The sequence below is a fragment of the Cupressus sempervirens genome, chromosome 11, assembly GCF_028749045.1.
Source record: "Cupressus sempervirens isolate cs-2001-9-10 chromosome 11, ASM2874904v1, whole genome shotgun sequence".
NCBI lineage: Eukaryota > Viridiplantae > Streptophyta > Pinopsida > Cupressales > Cupressaceae > Cupressus > Cupressus sempervirens.
Window position 1 is genome coordinate 528712083 of NC_143128.1, and position 12424 is coordinate 528724506.

Genomic DNA, 12424 nt, shown 5'->3' on the forward strand with positions numbered 1-12424 from the left:
ACCAACGTCATATTACTAGATAAAAAAATAAGAAATACATATGTTGTCATACTACTGAATAACAAAATACAATGTCATACTAATGGATAACAAAGTTAAGAGAAATAGCCATCTCAAAAACCCTTGTTTGAATTTTGCAGAGATGTGAACCCATGTTTGAATTTTGTTTGAATTCCGCATAGACGTGGACAAATTGTAAAGGTGGAAGTTCTATAGAGATTGTAAGAGACAACAATGCCAGAGGAATGACTTTCATGGCTTCATATTCTCCAGGAAAGTTCATGTCCAACCAAAAAGCTTCTAGATTAAAAATAATAACCAATATAATTGAAGCACTTATTGGAAGAGTTTAAACTTTATGTGTCTTTATTTAAATGAAAATAAATTTTCTACTTGCTATTTTTCCTTTTAACCAATGAGAATAAAGATAATTGACATTTTCTATATTTGAAAAATATTTATAAATCTATAAACATAAGAAACATGCATCTATGTAAAAAAAACAAAAAAAAAACAAAAAGAAGAAAAAAAACTTAAATATGATTGGTTAATATTATTGATCTACTTGCATCAAGCATCATAGCCACACGAGGAACTTATAAATATAAAGGAAAGTATTTATGTCAAATAGCATTTAAAAACCTCTACATTTTTTATAATTGAATCTAGGCATGAGTAATTTAACCGATACCACATTACTTAACAGTAGGACTCCGTAATAGTGGAACAAGGTAAAAATAGTTGTCTACCATAATATGGAACTCGCCTTGCAGCTTCCCTTGCCATGCACAACCTCATCATTAGCGTTGGATCATGAAAACTTCAAGGCAAAGGTTGTTCCTTTTCACTTCACTACTGATCTTTCAATTGGTTTTGGGTTTTGTCTGAATTGTCATGGCTGACCCTTTTCTTTGGATTTGGAGCAGTGTGATGCCAAGAAGCTTCACGTCCACTTCATCAAAACTAGGAAGCACTCTAATGGCTTCCTCACAACTAAACTGGTTCAGATTTACGGGAAGTCTGGAGATATTGAGGCTATGCTGTATATATTTGACAGAATGTCTCACCGAAATTTAGAGGCACGCAATGTCATGATTGGAGTTTATGTTTGATGTGGAGAAGCAGATTGTGAGGCCTTGCCTTGACCCATCGTAGCATAATGATACATTACTATTATTTTGATATTCACGACTCGAGATGTCGAGACATTCTCTGATGCTTAGAACATACATTATTATTTTATGTTGTGTGATGTTACTTTCAAATATATTTGATGATTGTCTTTTAAAGTTTCATGTATATGTATGTTGATGAAATCAGTAAATGTAGGATGGAGACTTTGATTTAAGATATTTTAAATGTTTAAGAATTTAGCAGGATGAAGAAATTCTTATTGATGTGTGTTTCAATTTATATGAATTTCTGATTACATATATGTACATGTGATTTTTGCGAGACTACTGATGTGTGCAATGAGTGTGTAGATATTTTAGCCGAGAAACCCTACGGAGAAACATAACTGATCTCTTTGTGCTAATTTTGGAAACCTTGTTGTTCGTAATTCACCTATTGTATTGTGAGATATATGTATGTATCTTCTTTGTTCAGTGAATGTTAATGTTCGTAATTATGTTCTTTTAGTGTCGCTTGACACTCGTAAACTAGTTATGTTCTTCAACATGCTACTTAGGGTTAATTGTTTAACCTTTGGACCAAGTTGGTTTAAGTTAGTCTCAGTTTACTATTAGGTTCTTAATTGAGGTTAGTCATCCCTAATCCGGATTAGTGCTTAATTTGCATGTTAGAGTAGTTAGAAGGTCCTATTTTATTCCTAGATTTTATTTGGCTCTAAACCTCTTTCCTAAGGCTTAAAACTTGATATAATTATACCCAAAGGGTATGGGTATGGGTTAGGGGTCTTTTCCAACCCCTAAGCCCCTTTTATTGACTTTTGAGGTCACTCAAAAAGTCTCTTTTTGCCTTTGTGCGAAAATTGACCATGGTTATCTTGAGTTACCTCACCTCATCCCCACTTAGGGTTTAACCATAGTGTAGGTTGAGTTAGGAGTTTCTAGAATTGCTGGTGGGTGGAAGTAGTTATTGCTCCTTTTGGGTGGTTGAGTTGGAGGCTTATTTAGAGGCCCTTCTTAGACTTGTGGAGGTGGTTACCCAATCTCTACATTTAGAGAGGAATTCTTGAAGATTGAAGGAAGGAAGGGGAAACTCTACTCAAACTTGTTCATTTTCCATTACCTCTTGTGAAGGTAGGAAATTCTCATCTTCCTTATTTAGTTTCCATGTTTGTTTCATGCTTATGCTACCTTTCTTTTTTTTCAATGTTTGTATGTTTGTGGGTATGTTGGGAAGTTTTAAAAACCATATTATTTTGGATGTTTTCCTTTCATGTTTATGTTTGCAATTTTGAGATTTTTCTTGCATGGGTGTTTTGGTATTACTCACCCTTGGAGAGGGCAGAAGTGACCAATTTTGGGAAAGGTCTGTTTAGTTGGACTCCAACCAGTGTAGAGTCTCTTCTCAGGATGAGAAGAAGGAGAAAGGGTAGGGTGTTATGGGCCCCTACCCGTCAACACAAACCTGGTATGAGTATGGCATGTTTGAATGACAGAACGGAAGTTCTTGGTTAATAGCCCCAATTGGGCATCTGATTTGGTGTTGTGCTTGACTTCTCCTATTGGAAGAATCCACCTTTCCCTAGTGTTGATTCATTGTGGATCTTATTGTGAAAACCTTGGATGAATATGCATATTTTGAATTGTTCTTGTTCATGCTTTTGGTCACTTGATTAGATTCTGTTTCCTCCATGGTTCTAGAAATGAGTTGCAAAAAACATTATAAATCCCTTGATTATGATCATGAAGAAAATTTGATTAAATTGTTGAAATTTGGGATTGAGATCCTATTGTAAATTGTATTTTAAACTTGATGTAAATGGCAACGAAGCTGAGTTTTCTTCCTGGTTCTTTCCCGGCTGAGCCTTTGAATCAGGTTGGCCAATAAAATTGGTGTTGAGTATAATTGCTTGTCATGTGATTTAATTGTAAATTTTAAATTTAGATGGATGAATTTTAAAATTTGGATGGAATTGATGATGTTTAAATTGGTAAAAATTTCAAGGTTTTCCTTTATGTTGAAAACAAAAATTATACCATGGATGTAGGTTCAGTTGATTTGAGAAAAATTTTCAAGTTCGTTATATGTTCATTATATGATTAAAATGAAATTTATGTTAAAGAAAGAAAAGAGGATTATAGTTAATTGTTCTATTCAGGATGTAAGGAGATCAAATTTAATCATGTACTTTTTTAGACATAAACTATTGTATCAATGTTTAAAGCTTGTCAAATATATATATATATATATACACCTTGAAAAAAAAATACATGACTTTAAATCTACACTTAGAAAATTTCATCAAAAAAAAAATGTTGCAAGAGAGTAAAACTCTCTACCTTTTGTGTGGGAGAAAATTTAAATGCCTCCTTGCAACAGAGAATATTCCCCAGAATATTCTTATTTTTAAAATTTTGAAATAAGACAAAATAAAAAGAAAATATAGATATTAGTGTTCAAAAGTCACAAGGAAAATTCAATATATATATATATATATATAAAACTAAATATCTAAACTTACCTACAAAACTTTATAACATCAATGCTTACCTTAGACGTCAGTTTTTGGAGAGGGCAGTTTTTTTAAAAAAATGTTTTATTCCTTGCAAAGTCAAATGTCATCATAGTGATGATGTCACCCTTATCACATCTACTATTGCTGCAGACCATGGAAAAGATTTTATTATGTTTTTGGAACTTTGGTTTATCACCTCCCTAGCAGCTTTGGGCATCACTTATGCGCTGGCCTGCAAGTCTGGCCTTGGGCAGAGTGCTTACCCATGGCCAGCGCTTGGGAAGCTCTTGACCTTGGGAAGCGCTTGCCCAAGGACCAAGTAGGGCATAGGGTGGTGTTAGTTTTATTGTGTTTAGTATTAGTTGTTAGTTTTATTGTGTTTAGTTATGTTATGTTGTTAGTATTAGTATTAAGTTTAGAGTTATGATATTTTATGTAATGCTAGTTTTAAAGTTAATAAAGTTTTCTTTGTTGTTAGTTTTAGAACTAAGTTAGTTTAACATTAAAAATGTAATATAGTTTTAGATTTTAAATTAGTTAGCATTTTTTTTAAATATATATATATTGTAATATAATTTAGTTGCAATTATAGTTGTAATTTAGTTAGTTAGTTCTTAGATTTATTTAGTTGTTTTAATATTAATGTTAATTAGTCTTGGAATATTATTAGCTTCAATTTAGATATATGTAAAATTGATTTTAGTATTTTATTTATGTTAAATTTGTTTAGATTTTAGAGATGTTAGTATTGAATAGAATCTTGTTAATTTGGTTTTAATAAATTGATTTATTAAATTAACTTTGTTAAAGATAGTTAGTATTAGATGTGAATATTAATGGGTTTAATTAAAGATGGTTAGTCCCATGTATCTAATTTTAGTAGACTAATTAATAATTTGTTTAATTAATGATCGATATCAATCTTATAACAAAAGTTTTAATATCTTAACGATGTATTCCTCCACTAGAGTTTTAAACTTAAGATGTATTCTAGTGAACCTTTACTTCTCTTGCAAGAATCAAATTAAAACTTTGAGCACTCTAATTATTATAATTAAAAAATAAATAAATTTGTTGTGTGTTTTTACCCTCGTAGCTTGGGCATGACATTTTGGTATTAGAGCCCGTGTTTCAACACTAGGAACCTTAAACCATTATGCTTCCTAAACTTAACTCAAACTTTTAATTATGTAGATGTCGCCTGTTACTCGTAGCCGGTGAGGCAGAGGTCATAGGGCTAGGGGTGATAGAGCGGGATAGGAGGATGGACCACCTCCACCACCACCACCTCCACCTCCACCACCACCAAACCCAAACTAGGACATTATGGATGCACTTCAGACTTTGATCGGTGTAGTTCAGCAAAGAGTAGTACTTGTAGTTCAGCCAGTTCAGCAGATTTCAGTAGTGGAAGTAGAGGGACCCAGAGGAGGTGGGCCCAGAGTCAGAGAGAGGACTAGGAGTCCCCCACCGAGGCAGTTAGAGGGTCAGGGTGAACACGAGGAAGAGTCCACACACCAGAGAGGACCCCCTTTTGACAGACCTCCTAGACATGTAGGAGATGACATCAGGGAATTGATTTGACTCGGACCACCATTGTTTATCGGTACCATTGAGGGTTCAGTAGCAGAGGCATGGTTGCAGAGCCTACAACGGTGCTTTGGGTTACGCCCTTATGGGAGTAATCTAAAAGCACACCTAGCAGTTCATCAATTGAGAGGGGATGCCTCCGACTGGTGGCATCAGGAGGAGATCATTGGTGGAGTGAGGATGGACACCCTCACATGGGAATCTTTCCTAGAAAGATTTTGAGAGAGGTACTTGTCAGAGCATTTTTGACAGAAACAAATTGAGGAGTTCCATTCTCTTTATTAGACAAGCCTTACAGTGGCACAGTATGAGAGCAAGTTTCTCGAGCTCCTTCCTTATGTGGAATACATGAAGGACAAGAAACTTCAGGTGCATCACTTTATCATGGGTCTAAATTTCTCACTTCAGGGCCTAGTTAGGATGGCATTCCCTACCACCTTTAGATAGGCAGTGGAGATAGCACTAGTTGCTAAGGATACTCGAAGTAGGCAGGAGTCACGGGCTCGGTCTCAGAACAAAAACTCCTCCCAACAGAAACCCCCTTGGAAAGGGAATCAAAACTATATAGCAGGGTCCTCCAAGGGCCAGCAATCTCAGTAGCCAAAACCCAAGCAGTAGCAATAGCAGAAACCTTCTCAAGGTTATCAGGGCTCCAAGCCCAAGCAGTGGCAGTCACAGGGACCTAGGCAAGATCAGAAAGTATAGGCCCCACAGTCACAGTCAATGAAGACTCAGTAGTCTTCTAGGGGTGGATACAACGAATCTAGTAGGTCAGGAGGCCCACAACAGTCTGGGTCATAGAGTGCACAATCTTATACTTGCAGACCATGCTACACTTGTGGTGGCATGGGTCATATAGCTAGGGAGTGTCCGTAGGGACAGGCATCTAGTGGTCAGAGAAGGGCTTTTTTAGAGCTGACAGTTGGTGACATGGGTAGATCCCATAGGGTTTTTGCAGTGGTTGACAACCGCCAAGCTGAGCATCAAGCCACAGTTATCAAGGCTATAGGTATTATATAGGGCCGTATGGTTGCAGTTTTATTTCATTTCAGGGCTACTGACTCTTTTATATCTTCATTTGTGGTGGATTGTTGCGAGCTAGTGGCAGTTAGACAGGATGTTAGTTGGGAACTAGAGTTAGCCTCAGGAGCCAGAGTGTTAGTTAATTCCTTGGTCCAGAGTTGTCAGATGTAGATTGGAGACATGTCCAGTAGGACTAATCTACACATTACCCCTCTAGGCTCTTATGATGTTGTTCTTGGCATGGATTGGCTTTATGCCCACAGCGCCAAGATGGATTGTCAACAGAAGAGGGTGGAATGTGTGGATGATGATGGTATCTCTAGGGAGATCTTCAAAGTGAAGAGGTCAGTGTCCCTTCGTATGATTTACGCTATGCAGCTTAGACAGTGCATGTGAAAGGGTTGTCAGTTCTTTGCTATCACTATTAGTGAGAGAGAGGAATATTTAGAGAGGGAGCCATCCCTTGATGATTTTCCAATCCTTCAGGAGTTTGCAGATGTGTTTCCTTCAGAGCTTCCTGGTATGCCTCCACCTCGAGTAGTGGATTTTCACATAGACCTAGTGCTAGGAGCCGAGCCAGTTTTGAGAGCACCACTACTCATGAGCTTAGTGAGCTAAAGGCTCAGTTGGAGGAACTCTTAGAGAAGGGGCATATTCGACCTAGTGTGTCACCTTGGGGTGCACCGGTGATCTTCGTCAAGAAGAAGGATGGCTCACTTAGGTTGTGTATTGATTATCGACAATTGAACAAGGTGACCATCAAGAATCGATATCCTCTTCCCAGAATTGATGACCTCTTTGATTAGTTGTAGGGTGCCCGAGTATTTTCAAAGATTGATCTGAAGTCGGGTTACCATTAGTTGAGGATTGTGGATAGTGATATCCCCAAGACATCTTTTCGTACAAGGTATGGCCACTACGAGTTCACCGTGGTACCTTTTGGCCTTACAAATGCTCCAGCTGTATTCATGAGCCTCATGAATGGAGTATTTCATACATTTTTGGATAATTTTGTGGTTGTGTTTCTTGATGAGATTCTGATTTATTCTCATGATGAGAGAGAGCATGAAGAGCACCTGAGACAGGTATTGCAAAGGCTGAGAGAGAATCAGTTGTTTGGCAACTTGTTAAAGTGTGCATTCTTCAAACCCGAGATACATTATTTGGGTCATGTCATATTAGGTGATGGTGTCTCAGTAGACCCATCAAAGATTAGGGCTATCATGGATTGGCCAGCACCCACCAGTATTACTAAAGTGAGGAGCCTTATGGGGCTAGCAGGATATTACTGACACTTCATTTCAAGATTTTCTAGATTAGCACACCCCATCACATCTCTTCAGAGGAAGGGGAAGAAGTACGAGTGGACAAAGAAGTGTGGTAGAGCTTTCGAAGAGCTCAAGAGAGCCCTCACGAGTGCACCAATTCTTGCAATACCAGATCCTGTTGCAGATTTTGTGGTGTGCACCGATGCATCTTTAGATGGACTAGGGGTAGTCCTTATGTAGGAAGGGCGACCTATTTCCTTTGAGTCTAGGAAGTTGAAGACTCATGAACTCAATTATCCTACTCATGACCTAGAACTAGCGAAAGTGGTTCATGCCTTGGTGAGATAGCAACATTTCCTTCTGGGTCATAGATTTGAACTTCATTCCGATCACCAGAGCTTGCAGCACATATTTTCTCAGTCGAACCTTAATGCTAGGCAAAGAAGGTGGATGGAGTTCCTGTGTGAGTATGATTTTGATGTTCATTACATCAAGGGAAAGGAGAATGTGGTTGTAGATGCCTTAAGTAGAAGGCACCATGAGCTTTCATCTGTGACTACTTGCACTGACTTGAGAGAGCAGATCTTGTAGCACTTACCAGCTAATGAGCTTTATGCAGAAGTTAGTCAGTTAGTACATTCTCAGAGACCCTTGGAAGGGAAGTTTGCAGAGTACTCTTTGGAGTCTGATGGACTTTTGTGTCATAGGGGATGTATGTATGTACCTTCCATTGGGGGTTTGCGCAAGCTCATTGTACTTGAGGCTCACAGAGTACCTTATGCAGTGTACCCCTGTGTTAAGAAGTTACATGCTGATTTGAGGCAATTGTATCATTGGCCAGGCATGAGAGTGCAGATTGCTAGCATAGTTGCGAGATGCCTTGAGTGCCAGAGGGTGAAGGTGGAGCACCGTCATCCTAGCGGGCTTCTCTAGCTGCATGAGATTGCAATGTGGAAATGGGACACTATATCCATGGATTTTATTGTTGGTCTTCCTATGTCATCTCATCGCCATGATGCCATTTTGGTGACAGTTGACACATTGACCAAGGTTGCCCATTTCTCACCCGTGCGTACTACATTCACAGCACGAGACATAGCTCAGGTGTTCTTGCGGGACATTGTTAGACTTCATGGTGTTCCCTGTAAGATCATCTCTGATAGAGACTCATTGTTCACTTCTTCATTTTGGAGAGAGTTGTAGTCGACTTTGCGAACTAGGCTTAATTTTAGTACAATGTACCATCCTCAAACCGATGGCCAGACTGAGCGAGTAAATTAGGTTTTGGAGGACATGCTACATATGTACGTGATGGACTATCAGGTCAAATGGGAGGAATACCTACATCTGGTCAAGTTTACCTATAACAATGGGCACCATTCTTCCATAGGTATGCCACCTTATGAGGCCTTGTACAGGAGACTGTGTAGGACACCCTTGAGTTGGGATAGGATCAAGGATCGAGTATCTATTGGTCTCCAGTTAGTGAAGGTGATGGAGCAGCAAGTGACACTGATTAGACAGCGCCTGAGAGAGGCACATGATAGGTAGAAGAAGTATGCTGATGCAAAGAGGATAGATTGAGAGTATCAGGTTGGTGATAGAGTGTTCTTGAGGGTGCGGCCACACAAGAGTCCGATTCATTTCGAAAAGGGCTCTAAGTTGGCACCCCAGTTTGTTGGGCCGTTCGAGATCCTTGAGAGGATCAAACCTATTGCATACTGTTTAGCTTTTCCACCTAGCTTGTCATGCATCCATGATGTGTTTCATATTTTAGTACTTAGAGGATACATTTATGATGAGTCTCATATTATAGATTGGGATGCTTTACAGGTGGAGTCGGACGAACAGCTAGCACTGAAGCCTATCCGCATTATTGCCGGACAGACCCTAGCACTTCGATGCCGAGAGCTGGACAAGGTTAGGGTCCAATGAGATTGTTATGATGAGGTCACAGCTTCATGGGAGGATGGAGCGCAGATGCAATCTTAGTACTCATACATTTTTTGATGAACTCCAGGAGGAAGCTCATGCCTAGTGGGGGAGGATGTGAGGCCTCGTCCCGACCCATTGTAGCATAGTGATACATTACTATTATTTTGATATTCATGACTCAATATGTCGAGACATTCTCTGATGCTTAGAACATACTTTATTATTTTATGTAGTGTGATGTTACTTTCAAATATATTTGATGATTGTCTTTTAATGTTTCATGTATATGTATGTTGATGAAATTAGTAAATGTAGGATGGAGACTTTGATTTAAGAGATTTTAAATGTTTAAGAATTTAGCAGGATGAAGAAGCACTTATTGATGTGTGTTTCAATTTATGTGAATTTTTGATTACATATATGTACATGTGATTTTTGCGAGACTACTGATGTGTGCAATGAGCGTGCAGATATTTTAGCCGAGAAGCCCTACGGAGGAACATAACTGATCTCTTTGTGCTAATTTTGGAAACCTTGTTGTTTGTAATTCATGTGTTGTATTGTGAGATATATGTATGTATGTTCTTTGTTTAGTGAATGTTAATGTTCGTAGTTATGTTCTTTTAGTGTCGCTTGACACTCGTAAACTGGTTATGTTCTTCAGCATGCTGCTTAGGGTTAATTGTTTAACCTTTGGACCAAGTTGGTTTAAGTTAGTGTCAGTTTACTATTAGGTTCTTAATTGAGGTTAGTCATCCCTAATCCAGATTAGTGCTTAATTTTCATGTTAGAGTAGTTAGAAGGTCCTATTTTATTCCTGGATTTTATTTGGCTCTAAACCTCTTTCCTAAGGCTTAAAACTTGATATAATTATACCCAAAGGGTATGGGTATGGGTTAGGGGTCTTTTCCAACCCCTAAGCCCCTTTTATTGACTTTTGAGGTCACTCAAAAAGTCTCTTTTTGCCTTTGTACGAAAATTGACCATGGTTATCTTGAGTTACCTCACCTCATCCCCACTTAGGGTTTAACCATAGTGTAGGTTGAGTTAGGAGTTTCTAGAATTGCTAGTGGGTGGAAGTAGTTATTGCTCCTTTTGGGTGGTTGAGTTGGAGGCTTATTTAGAGGGGCTTCTTTGACTTGTGGAGGTGGTTACCCAATCTCTACATTTAGAGAGGAGTTCTTGAATATTGAAGTAAGGAAGGGGAAACTCTACTCAAACTTGTTCATTTGCCATTACCTCTTGTGAAGGTAGGAAATTCTCATCTTCCTTTTTTAGTTTCCATGTTTGTTTCATGCTTATGCTACCTTGTTGTTGTTTCAATGTTTGTATGTTTGTGGGTATGTTGGGAAGTTTTAAAAACCATATTATTTTGGATGTTTTCCTTTCATGTTTATGTTTGCAATTTTGAGATTTTTCTTGCATGGGTGTTTTGGTATTACTCACCCTTGGAGAGGGCAGAAGTGACCAATTTTGGGAAAGGTCTGTTTAGTTGGACTCCAACCAGTGTAGAGTCTCTTCTTAGGATGAGAAGAGGGAGAAAGGGTAGGGTGTTATGGGCCCCTACCCGTCAGCACAAACCTGGTATGAGTATGGCATGTTTGAATGACAGAACAAAAGTTCTTGGTTAATAGCCCCGATTGGGCATCTGATTTGGTGTTGTGCTTGACTGCTCCTGTTGGAAGAATCCACCTTTCCTCCATGGTTCTAGAAATGAGTTGCAGAAAACATTATAAATCCCTTGATTATGATCATGAAGAAAATTTGGTTAAATTGTTGAAATTTGGGATTGAGATCCTATTGTAAATTGTATTTTAAACTTGATGTAAATGGCAACGAAGCCGGGTTTTCTTCCTGGTTCTTTCCCGGCTAAGCCTTTGAATCAGGTTGGCCAATATAATTGGTATTCTTAACTGTGTTTTCTGGGTAGATTGTGTTAGAATTGATGCAAAAATTGTAACACAATCTACCCAGAAAACACAGCTAAGAATTCTAATGGATTGTGGAAAACTACTATCTACAATATAATTGGTGTTGAGTATAATTGCTTGTCATGTGATTTAATTGTAAATTTTAAATTTAGATGGATGAATTTTAAAATTTGGATGGAATTGATGATGTTTGAATTGGTAAAAATTTCAAGGCTTTCCTTTATGTTGAAAACGAAAATTATACCATGGATGTAGGTTCAGTTGATTTGAGAAAAATTTTCAAGTTCTTTATATGTTCATTATATGATTAAAATGAAATTTATGTTAAAGAAAGAAAAGAGGATTATAGTTAATAGTTCTATTCAGGATGTAAGGAGATCAAATTTAATCATGTACTTTTTTAGACATAAACTATTGTATCAATGTTTAAAGCTTGTCAAAAAAAAAAAAAAAAAAAAAAAAAAAAAAAAAAATATATATATATATATATATATATATATATATATATATATATATATACACCTTGAAAAAAAAATACATGACTTTAAATCTACACTTAGAAAATTTCAACAAAAAAAAAATGTTGCAAGAGAGTAAAACTCTCTGCCTTTTGTATGGGAGAAAATTTAAATGCCTCCTTGCAACAGAGAATATTCTCCAGAATATTCTTATTTTTAAAATTTCGAAATAAGACAAAATAAAAAGAAAATATAGAAATTAGTGTTCAAAAGTCACAAGGAAAATTCAAAAAATATATATATATATATATATATATAAAACTAAATATCTAAACTTAGCTACAAAACTTTATAACATCAATGCTTACCTTGGACGTTAGTTTTTTAAGAGGGCAGTTTTTTAAAAAAAATGTTTTATTCCTTGCAAAGTCAAATGTCATCATAGTGATGACGTCACCCTTATCACATCCACTATTGCTGTAGACCATGGAAAAGATTTTATTATGTTTTTGGAACTTTGGTTTATCACCTCCCTAGCAGCTTTGGGTGTCACTTATGCGCTGGCCTGCAACT

The 12424-nt window shown here is 37.3% G+C and overlaps 1 pseudogene; it reads left to right on the top strand.

Moving 5' to 3' along the window:
- Window positions 1-755: 755 nt before the first annotated feature.
- The window catches only part of LOC149530701 (pentatricopeptide repeat-containing protein At4g13650-like), a 31296-nt pseudogene continuing 19627 nt past the window's right edge, over window positions 756-12424 (top strand).